We start from the raw sequence: 19237 nt of genomic DNA, 5'->3' as shown, positions 1-19237 counted from the left end.
GAGTAGGGAGCAGGGCTGGAGGGACTGCGCCCAGAGCTAGCAAGGAAGAGCAAAGTACGAACCACTGGCAGCACCTGGCAAAGGGGGAGGGGGAGGTGTGGAGCCCATGGGGGGGCACTTGTACTTTTCTCCCCACCTTTGTCATCGGCTTGGATGAGGTGGGCCGAGATTGCAGACGAGTCCTCTCATCCAGGTTGCCCTCCCCATCTCCTCTACTTTCTCCTCCGCTTCCCGATCCGTGAAGCCCAGCGCAGCCCCCTTTTACACACCCGGAGGAGCAGGGTTCAAGCGAGTCTCCACCCTGCCTGCAACATGTGCGAGCTCCCGCTGCTTCTCCTTCCTCCGCTGCGCTCTTTGAAGTGCACACTCTGAGCAGGGCACTCTGCAAGATTGTTTTCTTTCCTATGTGTTACTTTTTGCTCCCCATCCATCAGTGGATAGGAGATGTTAGGGAAGCATTGGAAACCCTAAAAACGCAAGACTGGTACCCCTCTTCCGAGCTCTCCCCCCCCCCTCCTCCGCCCATTGCCCCCACGCACGCCCCCTTTACTGGGTTTTGTTCCAGCCTTCCCGAAGTGCACAACACCTACTGGGGCTAATCTATTGGAACTGCAGGGAAGTTATAAAGTAAAACCACCAGGACTGCGCTCAGGAAAATGCAAAATAAAAAGCAAGTTCATCGCAGCCCGGGTCCTAGGTGCACCAAAGCAAAATAAAGCAGGAGAAATCAGAGCCCGAGCCAACATTTTAGTATCTTCCCTTCCGACTACATTGTACTTTTCAGCTCCTTTCAACCGCCGGCTTTGGATCCCTTCAAGGCTTTTTGCACTTCACATGGAATCCCCTGTTCCATTTGCCAGCAACTCCGTCGGCCTAGGACGGTACTTTGGGGATTGCCAAGAAGCTGCAGACGCCGCTCGGCACTGCCAATACGGCATAAGGTTTTGTTCTTCCTCCTCCCACCCCCAGCCCCCCGTCACCCCACTCCCAAGCCCTGACCCAAAGCTCCACTCCAGGTCTGAGGGGAGCTGGAGGGGGAGGAGTGGGGGAGGGGACGGAGGAGGGGGGGGCGATAGGAGTGGAGGAAAGATCCGGAGAAGAACAAATAACTTCTCGCAACTATTTGTTTACATAGCAGGTGGACTTGACGTCAGCCGGGACGCTTCACAGAAAATCCTAACAATATCCTGCCCCCTCCTTAGAGCTGGGAAAGGGGTAGGGAGGGCAGGCAGGGAATCTAGTCCCGATCCACTTTTTGTGGGGGGCGGGGATCCCCCCTTTCTGTTTTTAGGGGGTGGCGGTGACCGTACTAAACAAGTGGCTTGCGGGCAGGCGTTGTAGGGAGGAGTCCAGTCCCCCCCCCCAGGGGAGGCTGCGGCGGGCCCTTGCCAATAACACACACACGCACCCGCCGCGCGCATGTACACACACAGAGACACACACATACACGCACACGCACACACAGACGCGGCTTGGGGAGAGAGACAGCGCGAGACAGCGCGAGCCTCCGAGAAAGCGCGAGACAGGCCGGCGCGTGCAGCCGCCTCCGCCGCCGCCGCCGCCGCCGCCGCCGCCGCAGCCCCGGCGCTGCCCACGGAGGAGCGGTCCCCGGCATTTATGCCGCGGCTACGCCCGCCGCTCCGAGTGCAGTCCGCGCCCCCCCGCCCCGGCTCCGCTCCGCGCGCGCGCGCACGGCACTCACAGACACACACAGACACACGCGCGCGCGCACGCGCGCCCCCCCCACTCCGGGCGGCAGCCGCCAAGACTTTGCGCGCCGTTGCGCGGGCCGGGGCTCTCGGCGGCGCCGCCGCGGCTCTTCGGGGGTCGCCTCCTCCGGACGCCCCGCGCCGCGTCCCGCTCTTCCCGGTAAGTTTCTCCGGCTCCACTTTTCCTCCCCTCCCCCTTCGCCGCGCCCGCCCCTCCCCCGCCCCGCCGCCAGCCTCCCCGCGCCGGCCCCAGACTCCGGGCCGGACTTGACTTTCATCCTCGCCTGCTCCCGCGGCGGCAAAGTTTCGCGTTTCGCGGCGGCGGCGGCGGCGGCCGCGCTCGGGCCGGGCGCGAGTGTGACATGTGTCAGATTCCGGCTTGGCATCCGGCTCGCCCCCCTGCCCGCCCTCGCAGCGCCACTTGTTGTCTTTTGGACCTTTTTATCTGTCATTGGAGGACCGGGGCGGGGGAGGGGGGTCGTGGCTGGGCGCTTCTTGGTTTTATTTTATTTTTTGCATGAATTTTAGCTGTAAGTATGCAAAATGTTGCCTTGCCCTGAGAGACTGTTGGAGGAAAGTATGTGTCGAAACACCAGATGTGGGTGTTTACCGAGGGGGTGGCCGTTTGAATATTGTTTGTTGCCTCCCTCTGCCTAGTCCCGGTCTCCCTGGCTTCTTCCCCCTCCCCCCTCCCGAAAAACCAAACTAACAAACATCTGGTGTTTGGATCCATGCGTTGACCCTTATTTACCAAACTGCACAAGTGCATGCTTCTCATTAGAAGTTAGCAAAACTTCAGCTTTTATTTAAAAGTAGAACTCTAGAAATTGAAAGAGAAAAAAAAAAAAGCATAGAAGGAGAGGGGCAAGAACATCTCGTGCTATCTCAGGAAACCTTGTGAAGTTGAATAAAGAAATTACCTTTTCAACCCGGACGACTGGCTCTTTAAGTCTTTTACCTTTTCCTAAAGGTCCACTTTCTCCCACCGTCTTTCTTCTTTTTTTTTTTGTTACCCCCCTCTTTGGGAATTTCTGTTTCATTTCTCGTTTACTCGAGGCGGTGTTGCTAAATAACCCCCCTCCCCTCGGTTCTTTTACTAGGTCGTCCGGGAGAGAAGCGAAGCCCCTTCCCCTTGGGTTTGCTTCTGGACGTAGGTGAATAGTGAAAGCGAGGGGCAGAGAACTGAGTGGTGGCTCTGAGCCTGCGGCTGCTACTTTGTATCCTCAGCCCCTTCGCATCTCTCAGATGCACGTGCAAAGGATGGCGTCCGCCGCCCACTCTGACTGGCCAGAGGAGGTTACTGCACTGCCTGCTGGCCGCCTCTCAACGCCCAGCCTGGGCTGAGCTGGTCCTGAGCTGTGCCACAGCGCAGGAAGGGGCCTCCCAGCGCACTCATGGGCAGTGCTGACTTTGATCCAGATGCCCCAAACAACACACTGATAAATGGTTAGTGAGATCCAGGGAATTTCTTGGGAGAGTTAAGGAGTTGTGTGAACACTCAGGTCTAGGGAGAGTGTGTCTGTTTGTGTGTGTGTGTGTGTGTGTGTGTGTGTGTGGTGGGGGATTATTGGGCAGGGAAGCTGAAAGTATTATTCTGAGACTTTGAAATTTTGGTCAGTCATTTTGGGGTTTGGGGTTTGGTGATTGAAACAGATAGCAAAATTATAAAGTTTGAGGTTTTTCTGTAAGCAGAATCAAGTCTAGAGATGATTCAACAGTTGTAGACTTGAGTCACAGGGAGAATGTTATAGAAGCAGTATTCTCTAGGAACTAGACTAATCTTAGTTTTCATTAAGCATTCTCCCCACAGATTTTAAACAATTAAGGGACAGCTGCTATCTACAGTATTTTTTTTGTAACATTCTCTTCACATGTTGATTTTCAATCAGTTTCTAAAGGATTATACTTTTAAAAAAATTACTAAGTTTCCTAACAGGTGGTAAGCCAATCAAAAAAAAAAAAATGAGGTCCTTTTTTGACCTTTCATGACATTTTATAATGGAGCTGTTTTGAAAGAGGAACAGAGTGCATGAAAGAAGTTTAGGTATAGTTGAATTAGGACACATTTATGTGGGTGGAGGTGGAGGTAACATTTGTCTAAATATGAAGTCCCATTCGAAATCAGATTTTTTTAACCAGTGGAACAACTTTTGGTAAAAAAAAAAGATACAAAATAATCTTACTCTTTCTAAAAGATGAAGTCAGAAACAGCAGGTCAACAGGAGGTAGAAAATGAGTATGAGCATGTTAAGTGGTGGAAGTGGAAGTTTTCCAGCTGGAAGTATTCAGAGAGCTTTACTTTTTGAAAGCAGAGTTTGCCTGGAAGGCATACTTTTTTTTTTTTGGCATGCTCTTGTAGATCTATTAATTTGATTAAAAGAGTAGAAACTAGAAGAGGTGTGTTTAATAGTGTGTCTATGGTATTTGTCAAAATTAAGAAAAAAAAATGAGTTTGGAAATGCTTTGCTCTTGAAGTTTGACACTGTGGCAGATACCAAGACTAAGGTCTTCTATTTTATCAAGATTCTTATTTATCATTACTGTCACTAAGAATTTGGGAAAAGCTGTTTTTTCTCATTATGGCAACTTTGGAATTTAAAAAACTCAATATTTGTATAACATTGCTAAACAAATCATATCACAGACTTCTAGTGTAGTTTTGTATACCATATACTACTGTCTAGATGAATAGCCATGTGTGCTGTCAAAGAAATGTAATTTTATTTTTTAGATTTTTTTTAAAAATAAAAGATGCCAGGGCTTCTAGCTTCATCGTAATTACTTAAAGGAATGGGTATCCAGCTATTATCACATAAAATCAAGGAAAAGGAATGTCTCATATTTTAAGTTACTTTGAGGTCACTAAATCTTAAAACAGAGATCCTTCTGGGAAGGTAAGTAAAAAGGGGTGGGGTAACACTCAGGTTTTTTTTTTAAAGAGGTGATTCCAAAAGTATACTTTTTAAGTACTTTGGTAACAGACTTTTTCAGGTGCATAATGCAAAAAGATGCAGTACTTGAATGCAATGACATTTTTATGCCTATATTATTAAAATGTTAATGGAATACATTTAATTTAATGTCAAAAAATCTATAAAAAATCTACAGATTGATAGATCAGAGAAAGGATTTAAATAATCATTGTAGACTATTTGAAATTGATTCTTTTATATTTTGACTTGTAAGGTGATATGTAAACTTGAACTGAACATCACTTTTAATAGACTATATAACCTGAAGTTAATGCTGGGGAGGCCTTAGTTGCATTGTGTTTAGTTGTGTCTCTGTGCAAAACTGATGTTAGTACATGAGTTTTGCTTCCTTACACTGATAATAAATTGGGATTGCTGAGGGATTAGGAGATGAAGGGGAATGTGTTGTTTTGTTTTGTTTTGTTTTTCCTTTTGGACACATCAAATAAAGAAAAAAACAATTTTTGACTTGGGGCTAAATATGAAAATAATGTAAATTCTTTTTTATAGTAAAAGAAAGTTGTTGCGCTATTAAGGCTAGTCTATACATATCTATCCAACTGATAGGTTACATTCCCTTTGTATGAGGGAAATATTTTTTATACAGAAACAAACAATTATGTATAATGTAGCCTAATTAGAATTATTCCTCATAATCAGCACATTTAAATTTGTGAAAATGGATGTTGTTTCCTACTAAAAAATATGATGTTTTATTGCATTGAGGAATAGAATAACCATGGCAATATGATCAATGTAGCAAGTTATCTTTACTGTGTATTCAGTTATTTTCTCTGGGAAGATAAGAATAGGATGCAAAATTTTAATTATATTAAAAGACAATTATAGGTGATCTTAAAGGAATTATATTTAGTGCCAAATCACTCTTGTGCATTTTTTGTGTTGACAAGCTTATGTTGGAACAGTTATGTTCTTATGCTAATAGAAAACTGGGTGATGGAAGTCTCCATGTGTTTTCTGCCTTTCAAAATGAAATAATGAAGAGGTCATTTACTTGTATGAAGGAGAAGTGAATTAGGACATAGGTCACTAAGAAGTACTCAATGTGTGATTGTTAATAGAGAGAATTGCAAATCAGAGTTAAATTCATAAATGGCATCAGTTCCATTTTAAAATTGAATACTAATTTTTGGTATTCTTAGTCTCTACTTGATTTTTTTTCTCATTTTGGTGATAGCTAGTAATTTTAGTCATGATTTAAAGAATCTGAACTGTTAACCCATTTTCGATGGTTAACTCACTGTCCTTTGTTTTTAAAAAAATAGTATTTCTTTAATTTAGTTTGAATCATAATAATTATAGAATCATAGAATAAGAACAGGCTTTAACTATAATCTAATCTTATACATATATCTAGTCCATAGAGTTCAAATGAAGCATCACCAAACTCATTACAGAAAAATAATTATCTATATAATTAAATATCTTTTGAGAAGGCACACTGCCTTAAATGTCTTTGAAAACACTCCTTTCCTAAATATCTTGAACTGTAAATACCTTTTATTTTTCTTCTGTTCTTAGTGGAAAGTAGCTTCTTGTCTATTTCTATATCTCTTAATGTATTTGGATTGTTATAGTTTCTCTTCTTATATCCTTTTCTTCAGGTTTTATGCCTTTAGATTCTGTACATTTTCATAGAGTTGAAATAATTTTCTTTGTTGTCTTATGGAACTTCCCACAGAGACTTGCTTCTCTATTTCAAGACCTTAGATTGGACTTTTGCAAAATCTTAGAAAATGTTGTATGAAGTGGCAATGAAAAGGCAATTTTACTGTTAGCATAGATGAGCTGAAACCGATGTAAAAAATCATTATCATGGAATTTATGAACTTAGAAGCTGCATTTTATGAAAAATCATATTAAAGATTTCCCAGTTATCTTCATGTTAACAAAAAAAGTATTCATTTTGATAATTTATGCCTGCTTTTTGATTCGTTTCCTCTACTGTGTTTCTTTATGTCTTCTGATGTTCTGTCCAGATCAACCTACATTTCTATAAATGTGCAACTTCATGCAGGATATGTGATGTGAACATTATTTTTTAATTAAAATTGTGTAGTAGTCTTCAAAGAAGTTGAGTGATTCTTCAATTTAGTGTGTGTTGTCAGTAGTTTTTAATTGAGATTTTCTTAACTTTTGTGATAAACCAAAAGTATATTTAACACTTTATATTTAGCTATGAAGACTTTAAATAATTTTAAATGGAGAAAATACTTTTTTACAACAAAAATTTGATTTTTTAAAATCCTTACTTTAGCATTTTAAAATGTCCTTTTATCAGTCATTTTGAGGAGACTTTAACTCCAGTTTTATAATATAAGCCAACAAAAATGAGTTTACTATTCATAAAATTTCTGTCTAGTCCATTCATTTGTTCATTTTATAAATATTTGACCAAAGATTGTACAAACACAAATTCAGTCTTGCCCTCTAGGAACTTACAGTCTAGTTGGGGAGATAAGAAATAGAAATGAAATTGTTAAGTAAGTGAAAAATCCCATATGATTAAATGTCAAAATAGTTGATCCAGAAAATTCTATTTGATAAAGAAGAAATCACTTATTAGGCCTGCTATCTGTCATGTAAGAAGAATTATGTCTATGTAGGTGATGAATTCTATGAATATGAATTCTAATCCTACCTCATTTTGAATTTGTGGAATTTGTACAGTGTAAATTAATAGATTTGTTAACAAACATTTACAATTTATAATAGTTATTCTGAAAACTAGACTTCCTGCCTTAGTGATACAATGCATTCCTCTATCCTGTAAGTAATGCTAAAGGGAATGTGGTCTGGTGGAAGGTACATTGAAATGTAGTGCTCAGGAGGCTTGGGTTCAAGTGTGGCCAATGTTGCTAATTGACTCTTGTCACTCCTCTTCTTAAATGAGGGGATCAGACTAAATCTTTTTCCTGTTATAAAGTTTCTATATTTCTAATAAAGATGCTAAAACAGTACCCAGTTCAATCATTTATGAAATCATACACTGTGCATTCTCTTATGGTCACCTGTTTTTTTTTTAATTTAAATTTTTTCTTAGCTCTGTTACTGGCCTAATTGAGATAAATCATAGTTTCTTAGTACATTGAGGGATATGAGCATATTCCCATTTTCACATTCCTTGAATTCGGGATTGTTCATTTATTTTCATTAGCATGACAATGAAACTTATATGTTAGAAAAAGTATGTTGATGTTTAGGAAATGAATACCCCAGAATTTAAAAAGCTTTAACATGATTAAGTTATTAGCTGTCTTCATTTTCTCCCTATTTGTCTTTTGAGGAAATATTTTAGATTACTAAACAGAATTCTAAGATTTTTAGTATTTTTTTTGTTTTAACACTTTTCTAAGCAGAAGTCTGTTAAGTGAGATTATTCCATCAAGATTTTGTTAATTTTTTAAATTATTTTTGGATCTTTAATTTGAATGCCTGAAAATGATGCTGATTAATGTAATTTAGACTTTATTGATAATACAGTTTTTTATTTCTTTTATCTTTTTTTGGTATTATCTTTGATTGTCTTTTTTCATTAATTTAGGAAAATTTTAAACACAAAAGTTACATTTCTTTTCTGTAGAATTTGTTTTCAACTTTAGAAAGGAATCAAAGATTTATGAATAGCAAATAAAAACACTGGTATTTAGAGCTGAAGAAAGATATTTGCAATTTTTCAGTAGTACATGTGGGGGGAGAACTTTCTAATTTCAAATTCTAAGAATATTCAATCTAACGGAAAAAAAACGCTTTGTTTTTTCTTTCATAAATTCACTCACCACCCCTCTTCTAAAGTTCTAATCTCATGTCTTCTTATGACTTGCAAATGATCCTGGATTCTTGAAGGATTTGCCTGCAATGCATAGCTTCTGCTAGGACCAACCAAACTGAAAAGATTTTGAGGATAGAACCAATGATGAGTCCTATATCATGTTTGTGTCAGAATCAGCCAGTTAAAGTCACACCTTCAGTTTGGCTTCAGGGTGTTAGATTTTTCTAGGAACGTAAGAAAATTGTCCACTATAACATTTTGTGTCAGTGGAGGGAGTACCCACATAAAATAACGTGTGCTTAAAAAGTCCTGTCTCTCTAAGAATCCTTTTCCTAATCCTGTTCTTCATTATTTCCACATTTAAATTTTTTAACCTAGATGAATGATTTTAATTTCTTAACTGCCCTTCGATCGCCACCTTTTTTTTTTAACTTCTTTGTTCTCTCCATAGTACATTTCAAATTAATCTTTTTGTCCCACACTTTTGTTTTAATTGTGTATGATCATGAACTGTCATTTAGAAAGCTCCTGGAAGAATTGTGGGTCAATCTTGGATCTGATAGATACATTGATTGTGTGACCTTGGCCAGGTCACTTAGCATCTCAGTGGAAGCAACTCTCAACTATTGTAGGTTGCAGAGAAGGTTGGAACTTGTTTTGGCTGGAGAATTTACTCACTTGGTGGAGTTTTCTAGTCTAATGAAGTCATAGCTCCTGCCCCTTCCCTGTGCCCTAACTCTCTAGGTGCCCACGGATTTTACTGCTGTTAGTAAATGATTCAGTTCACTCGATTTAAAACCCTTCCATTAATGAGTCTGTATCTCTATTGTCATAAACCTTTATCACCCTTAGTGACAAGTAGTTGACTTTTTTTCCTCCTCAATTTCTTTTTATTACATGTCTTTTTGGGGGGGAGGAGAGGGGAGTCAAAACTTCATTTCTCACATTGGTCAAGTTACTTCTTTTTAGTTTTTGAAATTACTTTAAAATTCCATTTCATCCAGGAATTGTTACCTAGTTAACTAGCTGATCATTGTAAGAACCCCTTTTTTTCAAAAATCAGTATTTTTACTTAAAAACAAATCCCCTGGTACTATAAATAATGGACAGTTATACTGTAAGAGCAACAAATTAAGAAAGTTGAGTGTGTAAACATTTTAGAATTGTCACCAAATAAAGTTTGCAGCAAAGCTAATTTGACACTTTCAAAGATACACATCTTTATTATTGCCCTTTATTGTAATTATATGTAAATTGTAAATAATCTTTTTGAATGAATCTAATCAGTGGCAACTTTATAGAGTTGTAGGGAAGAGATCATTCCATTCTTGATGGACAAACTGTCTCTGCTGTCTCTCTTGATGGTCCCTGGATTCATTATCAAGGAAAATTATCCAGCTCTTTTGTATAGTCATATTTAATCAAAGGATTTGGGGAGTAAGGTCTTAAGAATTACCTTTCCCTTGCTCAAACCTTAATTTACCCAGAACTCTGTTCCTAACTAGATGAGACTTAAATAGATGAATATTTTTTATTTTTTTGGTTTTTGTTTTCAAGGCAATGGGTTTTAAGTGGCTTGCCCAAGGCCACACGACTAGGTAATTTAAATTAAGTGTCTGAGGTTGGATTTGAACCCAGGTACTCCTGATTCCAAGACCTGCGCGCTATTCACTGCGCCACCTAGCCGCCCTAAATAGATGAATTTATTATAAGGCCTACCTATCTTAAGCAAAACTTCCATTCCTTTTGGGTAGATGACTACTCCTTTTTCTATTTCTTTTGTAATACCTATTAATTAGATAAGATTGACTTACAGGTATCATATTCCCCTGCTTTACCAACTATCTTTGGGAGGTATTTGACCAAATGAATATCATATTGAAGGCATTTCAGAGACAGAAAAATGGAGATTTTGGTGGCAAAATGGCAGATAGGTTGTCTTCATGGGAGAGAAGGAAAGGAAGAAGAACAGGCAGAATTTTAAAATGAAAGTTTTCTGATGTCCTCTTCCCTTTTTGTTGTTATTTGTTTCTTTATATGTTATGCTCATCCCACTGTTTTCCCCCTATAGTGGAACTAAATCAATGCTGTGAAAAATCTTTGCTGTCTAAGCTAACAGACTTGTTCTACAGATGAATACACTGAGGACACCATAGAGAAGAAGGGATAGGATTTGCTTAGTGTCATTCAGCTACTAAGTGAGAGAGCTAAGTTTCAAACCCAGATCTTCTAACTATGTGCTTAGCTCCTTGCTTTTGTAAATTATGGCAGATCATTTTGAGGATTGAGCTCTTAAAGGTGCTTGGATTACTATTGTACTTTGTTGTGTTGTTAATATTTCTACTTTTTCTCAGTGTTTTTCCTATAGGTGGAAATCTGGGAAAAATTCAGATTTGTGACTTTCCATTTCTATTTCTGATAAATTAATATTAGAAAACTATACATTTAAAGCCTTGAAGTTAAATGACAAAATTTGGCTTCTCTATTTCAGACCCTTTATGCCAACTCTTTTCCTCTTTCCATCTGTCTCTCCAGACACAATGTTTTTATATAGCCAAAGTACCCCCTTGACACTACTATAGACTTTCCCCTTCCCAAATGTTTGCTTTTCTTCGTTTTCCTCAAAATTTCTCTTCTTTGAATGCACAGTAGCATATGTGTTAAGAGTACTAGCAGGATATAGTAATTCACACTAAAGTGTGGATTTTCCTTCATTCTCCCAATGGCTGTTTATTTGTTAAAGTAAATGAAGCTGTACTTGGTGAATTTATTTGGAAGATATTTGTGATTGAGCCTCCTTTCCTTTCCTAGTTATTCAGGATTTAAAAACTATGATATTTTGTCCACCTCTATCCCCCATTACTCATACTTTTGGGAAATTTCCATAAAACCCAGTTAAAATTGACCATTTCCCTTGGTATGGATTTCTTAATTCATGAAAATTTTTCTCAATTCATGAAAATAGAATTAAGGAGAGACACATAGTTTAATAGATTATTGGAGTGATTAATTGACAAGATTGGAAACATGCAGCTTGACTTAATAAATGTAGAGTCTTAGACACCTCCTTAGACATATGAAAAACAAAAGGAATTAACAATTATATTAGTTAGGTATAGACCTTAGTGAAATAATATGCTCTGAAATAAAAGACTATGGAATTTCCCTTCAATAAAGAATGTTTATTTCATAGATTTCATTGCTTTTCCAGTGACTGTAGAAGACTATCATGATCTCAGTGTTAGAAGTTAAAATTTTCTAGATTCTTCAACCAATGGTCATATGCCATGGTTGCCATGTCCTTGAATATTTGGGTCATCCTCTCTCAAATCAGATCCTTTCTAAAATTTACTCAGTACTGAATGTATCATTTTAAATGTGATCTGACTAGGACATGAAATAGAAGAACTATCACCACCTTCATTCTGTATTTTGCACTTCTCTTTATGCTTCATTCCATGGCCCTTTCGGCTACCATGTCATTCTATTAATTAATTTTCATTCTACTAAAACTTCTTTTTAACAAGAATTTTTATTTGGCCACCACTGTACTATTTTGCCCTCATTTGGTCAATACTTTAAACTCAAGTAAAGGATATTTCATTTAAATCTTTCATTGTATTTTTGGATCTTGATTCTCTCATCTAATGTGTTAGGTCTCAGCTAGTTTTATGTCATTTGAGGAATAAATATAAATATGTTATCATGCCTTTGTTCAAAACACTGTTTAAAAACGTTGAACAGTACAGCATCAAGAAGAGAGCTAGATTTTTTTTTATTACCTATCTCATCACTTCCTTCGCCACAAGATTGGATAGACTTTTTCTGAGAAGTCTGTCTAATCTTAATTTGGATATCTATTTCTTAAAGACTACTTTTTTGGATCTGATCCTTCTGTTCTGAATCCACATAACTGCATTTTGTTGAAGAGAATAGCATAATAAATTTTGCAAAGTGCTCTGATGAAATCCAAGTATATTGCCTCACAATCATTTTCTTGATCTGTGTATATAAAAATTCTCTTGAACTGGGGGGGGGGGGGGTAGCAGGGTATGGGGTTGTTTTGGAGCTAGATATTTTTTATTACTTGTCTCATCACTTATTTAAGATTTTAACTCCTGTTAATCATTTTTTAACAATCTAAAAAAAATTCTGTCTCTACTCTGAAGGTTGTCTTTCTTGTCAAAGAAAATAGAATCAAAATAAGAATTGAATAGTTCTACCTTCTTTCCATGGTTCCATTGTAAAGGAAGCAAACTCAACTGGCATCAGTAATAATGCTATACAGTTCTGTGCTTCATTTAACATATTATAAATAATTTATCTTTCCAAAATATTTACCTTGGTAACCTTATCTCATGCCTTTTGCTCCTGGAGAGTTTAAACTTTGAAACTCAGTGTGGTGTTAGGTTATATATTTGACAAAGTTTGTCTTCAAAAGCAGCTTCCCACCCCAACTCCCAGACTCCTTCCTTTTTACTCCTTTGGATCTCATGGATAGATCTAATACCATTAGCTAGTGAGCTTCTTCAGGGCAAGAATTCCTTTCTGCCTTCTTTTGTATACCTAAAACTGTGCCTGTCACAAGACATGCTTAATAAATGTTGATTGATTGGTTGATTGATTGATGTTGCCTAGAGACTGACTCTGCATTAACTGGGACTGGAGATCAACTCCACTTGACAGTCAGTACTGAGTTGCAATTCCAGCTAAATTTTTCAAACTTTACAAACTTTTTGACTTTGCAAACTGTACTTTCTTAATCAGTTATAAATACTCTGTTTCCAGGGAAGTATAGTTCCCCCCCTTTTCTTTTTTTTATTTCTTCCCCATCTCTATCCTGTGTGTTCTCAAATACTATTTTATAAGCTTACGCAGACCATACCCTTGCTCTTCTTTGAAAAGAATTTTTTCAAGCTTACTTTTTATGTCTATTACAACCATAATTTTATAATCCTGAGAAGAAACAGAACCCATTACAAAGATACTTATTGTATTATTACCTTGTGTTATTGGTTTTCACTCACCTATCATCTTTGATCTGCTCTCTAATTGTGCTTTGAATGCCTTTCCATTAGTATTACATTCCCAGTGGACAGGAATCTTGCCAGAGTCTGCATTATGGATGTTATGGCACTGAGGAAATATTTACTTTTATTACTCTATTTATAAGGACATCATTATTATTCAATCCCTTACAAATATCTGGGTCACATTGATCCAAAAACCTGCATATTTCAGAATTTAGGAAGTTTAAGTCAAAAGTTCTCTTTAAAAATATAGTTTAATATATTTAGTATGTACTGAGATATTATAATAGAATCTAGCTGCTCAAATATGTTAAAAATTGACATCTGTTTTACCTAATAATTTGGTTGTTTAATTGGAAATAAGATTTTACTTATATATGTGTTACCACTTAAAAAGTAGAATATGAGTGACATCTTTTGTCTGATAAATATTTGTGAAATAATATGAAGGTAAAAAGTTTAAAGACCATATAAATTTGTTTTTATATTATTTATATTTCTGTTTTTAAGATATTTCCTTTTTATATTTAATATTGATTTTTCTCTAGAATTCAATATTTTGAATGTCAAATTTTTTATTTTGACTGTTAATATGTATTACCTTAATTATTATCTGACTTCCTATTAAAGTAGTTGCAATCTCTTCTTTTGGAACCTATTTCAGTGGGTTTTTTTAAAAAGACAACTACTTTAAAAATGCTTATTTGTGTCATATTTCCTTGGGGAGATAATTAAGAACTAGAGCTGTCACTTCTTTTAAATAAAATTTTACATGCCTCTCAACTTTGTTTTGGTGTATAAAGAGATGTAAATCCCACAAAAAAGTGAGAGACTATTTAGATATTGATCCATTAAAATTAATATTTGGTTTCTCTCCATTATTTAGTTTCCTTATTATCTTGTCTCTCCTTCCTATCTGCATCCATTTTTTACTATCTTGTAATTGTGCAATTTTTTTTTACTTCTTAATTTTCACCTGTTTTATTGAGTGAGGGAAAGAAGCAGTTAATAGACATTTAAGTGCTCATGAGTGTTTGGCATGTACTATGTTGAGTGCAAAAGTCACAAAATAAGACAAAAAGTCCCTGCCCTTGAGGAACTTACATTTATATGGTATTTATTTTTTAATTGCAAGGATTTTAAAGTAATTTTTCCTATTTGATTCTCATTACAATTCTTTGTGGGTGTAAAGAAGTGGGAGTAAGAGAGCCAATGCCTGAACTCAGATATTTCTTTCCACATTCTAATGGAGTAGTTGCAGTAGTAGTAGTAATCCATTGGACTGATGGTCATGGTTTTGCATTAAATGAAAGCTCTGTTTTTTAACTGACCATTTATTATTTGATCTGTGTAAGCCAGTCTATGTGTCAAAACACTATGCTAAGCATTGAGAATGTGAAGAAAGGCAAAAACACTGTCTTTTGCTCTCAAGGAATTCATCCTCTACTGGGGAGAGGAGATGCAAATAACTTAACTATGTACATCTGAGATGTATACTGTATAAATGGAAGTTGATCTTAGGGAGAAGAGTGGGACTAAGAATGGAGAAAAGTCTCCTGAAGATCTGTGAGATGGAGTTGTAGTTGAGGAGGGAGAGCTTTCCAGGAATAGGGCACTATTTTTTCCCATGCTAAATGGTCAGAGTCTGGAGGTTAGTTACTTTAAGTAGGTTAATATAGGTGGATTATAGAATTCCTGGAAAGAACTACAGTGTAAAAAGTCTGGGGAAGGTAGAAGGGAACAAGTTGTAAGGAGAGGTAAGACAAATTAGATTTTTATATTTGATCATGGAGGTAATAGGGAATCATTGGAGTTCAAAGAACTTACTAGTTACATGAATAGTTGGCAGAATTAGGTTTAGGGTTCAGACTTCTTGCCATTAGATGTTTACTAATGGAGACTGTATGATTTATTGTAAATAACAACAGGTTAGGGGTCTAGAGATCTGGCTTCAAATCTTAGTTCTACCTTTACCTGTATGACCTTCAACAGGTCATTTAGCTAGACCACAGTTTTCAGCTGGAAAATAAGAATATAGAATGTCAGTATGAAGGACCAACTACTCCAAGACTGTGAGGTGATTTGAATACCAAAGACTTTGGCCCAACCATGAATTTATATGCTTTCTGGTAGAAGAAGAACCAGTTCCAGTGTTTGGGCAACCTGGAGCTCTTAGAGCAAAGTAGTAGACCTAGCTGAAAGAAGGGAAAGAATCAATGTCATTCAGAGGTTGATGAAAGGACTAGCATTCCAAGCAGTGATTTAAATAAATTGATAATCTATGCAACATTAAACAAAGGCCACCTCCTAGTTAACTTAGCAAATCTAGCCCTCCACCAAATTCAGGTTTGTAGATATCATATCATTTAGAAATTTTTACCTTCTATTTTTTTAAGTTGGTTTTAAGAACAATTTTGCAACAAAAGTTTTTTCTGGTGAGTGCTAACACTTTTGACGGGTGTGTGTAGGATAGATGAATGAAAAGATGAAGAATACCAAGAGTAGAGAATTCATTTTCTTGTGTTCTCTTCTTCCTTGCTTTGGGCAGATCAATATTGCACACCTAAAAATCCATTTTACTTTTTTTTTTAAATTTCAGAAACTTGGTCTTTCCTTTTGACTCTTAGATTTGCTTTCCACACCTCCCTTATGACCTCTCTTATGGGAAGAAATATTAAACTCTGGTAGCCCCTTGTTTTTTTTTTTTTGTTTGTTTTCGTTTTTGTTTTTGCAAGGCAATGGGGTTAAGTGGCTTGCCCAAGGCCACACAGCTAGGTAATTATTAAGTGTCTGAGGCTGGATTGGAACTCAGGTACTCCTGACTCTATGGCTGGTGTTCTATCCACTGTGCCACCTAGCCACCATTCCTCTAACTTTTTAATGTTTATCTCCTTGGTTTAAATATATATGACTCACAACTGTAACATCATATTGTGTTTTGTTTCTTTTTTAAAAGTGCAATCCCTTCTATTCTCAATTTTTTGGAGAATTTTTTCCTTTTTTTTTAATATAGCAGAGGAGACATTTTGTATGGAAGCTATTTATAATTGGGGGGCTTATTAAGACTCAGTCGTATTATTTAATTTGTGTTTGAATAAATTTCTTTGAAAATTGTATCATTGAATTGTCATTTGGGGGAATGTTAGTGCCTTTTATTGTATGACACCATTATGTCACTTTGTTAGAAAGTCAGGACCAAGAAGACTTTTGGGAGGCAGGAAAAAAGTTTAAAAATAAGCATTTATGAAAAACACAGGCTACTCTCTTTTAGAGTTAAGACAACATGAATTAAAATATTTATGATTCAGGGCATAGCCATATGAGAAAACCCAGACAGGGCTGTGGTTTCATTACAGTACTTACAGTATTTGCATGACCCCAAAAAAAGGAAAAGTACAAAAGAGCTAATGTAGTCAGGTGTGCCAACGCTGCTGAGATGTGCATAGCTCATGAACTGTTCTGTTTTTCCTCAGAACCAAGAAGTTTTAAATTATTTGTGTGAAAGTATTAAAAGTGGATGAGTGAATACTGATGAAGAGAAAACTAGTGATTTTCATATGTAAAATATAGAAAATATGTTATAGATGATGTTGAGTAAAGGAAATCGAAAATAGGAAAACAATTTTATAAGACTCATTTCTCTTGTTTCTCTCTCACTTTTGATTTATTCTTTTTTTAAGGGTTTTTTTTTTTGCGAGGCAAATGGGATTAAATGGCTTGCCCAAGGCCACACAGCTAGGTAATTATTAAGTGTCTGAGATCGGATTTGAACCCAGGTACTCCTGACTCCAGGGCCGGTGCTTTATCCACTGCGCCACCTAGCTGCTCCTTGATCTTTTCTTAAAGCTGTCAAAATAGTCTTCTTAAATGCTTAGGTTTGACCATACCACTCTGCACAAATGCCCTTTATGTCTGCCTGTTTTAGGGTTTGCAATTTACTTCACATATATTATTTCATTTTTCTCCTTACAGCATCTGTGTGAGGGCAAGTTCTATTATTACCCCCATTTTATAGATGAGGAAAGTAAGGCACAAAAGGTTAAAAGATTGTCTAGGATCACACATGTGTGAGACAGGATACAAATTTACTATATTTCCCCATGTATAAGATGCAACTTAATTTTGGGGCCCGAAATTTGAAAAAAAAATGTATTGCATAAAGTTAGTGGAACTCAAGTTTTATTCATCATGAAATTCATAACAGCTCCTCATCACTATCAAAACTCCCATCCATGAGCTCGTCTTCATCTGTATTTGATGAGGAATAACTGTCTTAGGAGAGACTCTGTCTGCTCTCCTGTCTATGTTCTGGTCTATGGCTGACCACAAGCACTCCCTGGGCAAGTCTGGTGAGTGGATGTATACTTAGTCCATTCCGTTTAATGAACCTGAAGCATCAATTGTGTCTTCCTTTGAAATCGGTCACTTCTTTTTCATCAGCAATTTTTCTTGCCTCCTGCTGAACCATCTTTGTGGACACAGGAATTCCACTCCTGTGGAATTCGCTCTTTGCTCTTCAATCCAACTCTTCAGTTTCTTCTCTAACTCAGGACATTTTGCTGACTTGCCTCTCATGGCCTTCTTCTGCTATGGTGTTTTCAGTCAGGTTTCTTCTTCCTGTAGCCAATCTTGGATTGTTTTCTCAGTTGAAGGAGGACAAAAGTGACATTCAGCAGCATGATTTCCATTCACTTTTTTTTTTTAAGGTTTTTGCATGGCAAACGGAGTTAAGTGGCTTGCCCAAGGCCACACAGCTAGGTAATAAGTGTCTGAGACCGGATTTGAACCCAGGTACTCCTGACTCCAGGGCTGGTGCTTTATCCACTATGCCACCTACCCGCCCCTCCATTAACTTTTGCAAACTGGATCACTTTTAACTTGAATTCAGTACTGTATGAAAATCTTTTCTGTACCATTTCTGAGCAGAATGAGGCAAAATGTAACCTAATATACCATTAACAGATGTGAAACAATGAACACAAAGACAACAAGCACAAAAAAGTGAGAAATGAAAGTAATCTCCAAACACTGTTATAAGATGTTCCCAGTTTTCAGACCCCAAATTTTTTCAGAAAAGGATGTGTCTTATACATGGGAAAATACAGTAGGTCTTCCTGGCTCCAAATCTATATACACTGTGACATCTAACTTCTTTGCATGGAATATATAGAGTTTATAAAGGCTTAAGCTAACATTTAAGGTACTACCAATCTAGTTTCAGTGCAGGTTCCAAAGGACTACCCTGCTCCTCCTTTCATTTACTCTACCTTTCAGTCAGATTGAACTAGTCTTGCCCTTCTTCTATACTCTACCTTACAAATCTTTGCCATTCCTGTAATATATTTTCTCCTCATTCATATGCCTTTTGATCCCTTTGTGCTTTCTAGGCTCAGCTTAGATGTCATTCCCTCTGAGAAACAATTCCTGAGTATTACATCTAAAAGTAATTTCTCCTTTTTTCAAATTTTCAGGGTTCTTAACCTGGGTTCAAGGAACTTAAATACACACACACATACACACACACACACATATATACACACATGTATATGTGTATATATAATTATATTTCAATATAATTGACTTTGTGATCATAAGTATTTCATTTTATGCATTTAAAAATACAGTTCTGAGAAAGAACTCATAGACTTCATCAGAATCCTTTTTTTTTTTTTTTTTGGCAAGGCAGTGGGGTTAAGTGGCTCGCCCAAGACCACCACAGCTAGGTAATTATTA

General features: G+C 37.4%; 1 protein-coding gene across 1 annotated transcript in view; it reads left to right on the top strand.

Annotated features, from left to right (window-relative positions):
• The first annotated feature begins 1782 nt into the window (after nt 1-1782).
• Nucleotides 1783-19237, top strand: part of FOXP2 (forkhead box P2) — a 721187-nt gene continuing 703732 nt past the window's right edge. The window contains exon 1 of the mRNA XM_074193868.1: nt 1783-1869. The gene's annotated coding sequence lies outside the window, so the exon portion shown is untranslated. The remainder of the gene's footprint in view (nt 1870-19237) is intronic.

The sequence above is a fragment of the Macrotis lagotis genome, chromosome 7, assembly GCF_037893015.1.
Source record: "Macrotis lagotis isolate mMagLag1 chromosome 7, bilby.v1.9.chrom.fasta, whole genome shotgun sequence".
NCBI classification, from domain to species: Eukaryota; Metazoa; Chordata; class Mammalia; order Peramelemorphia; family Peramelidae; genus Macrotis; species Macrotis lagotis.
The sequence above is the reverse complement of the archived record's forward strand: the minus strand, read 5'-3'. Positions and strand labels throughout refer to the sequence as shown.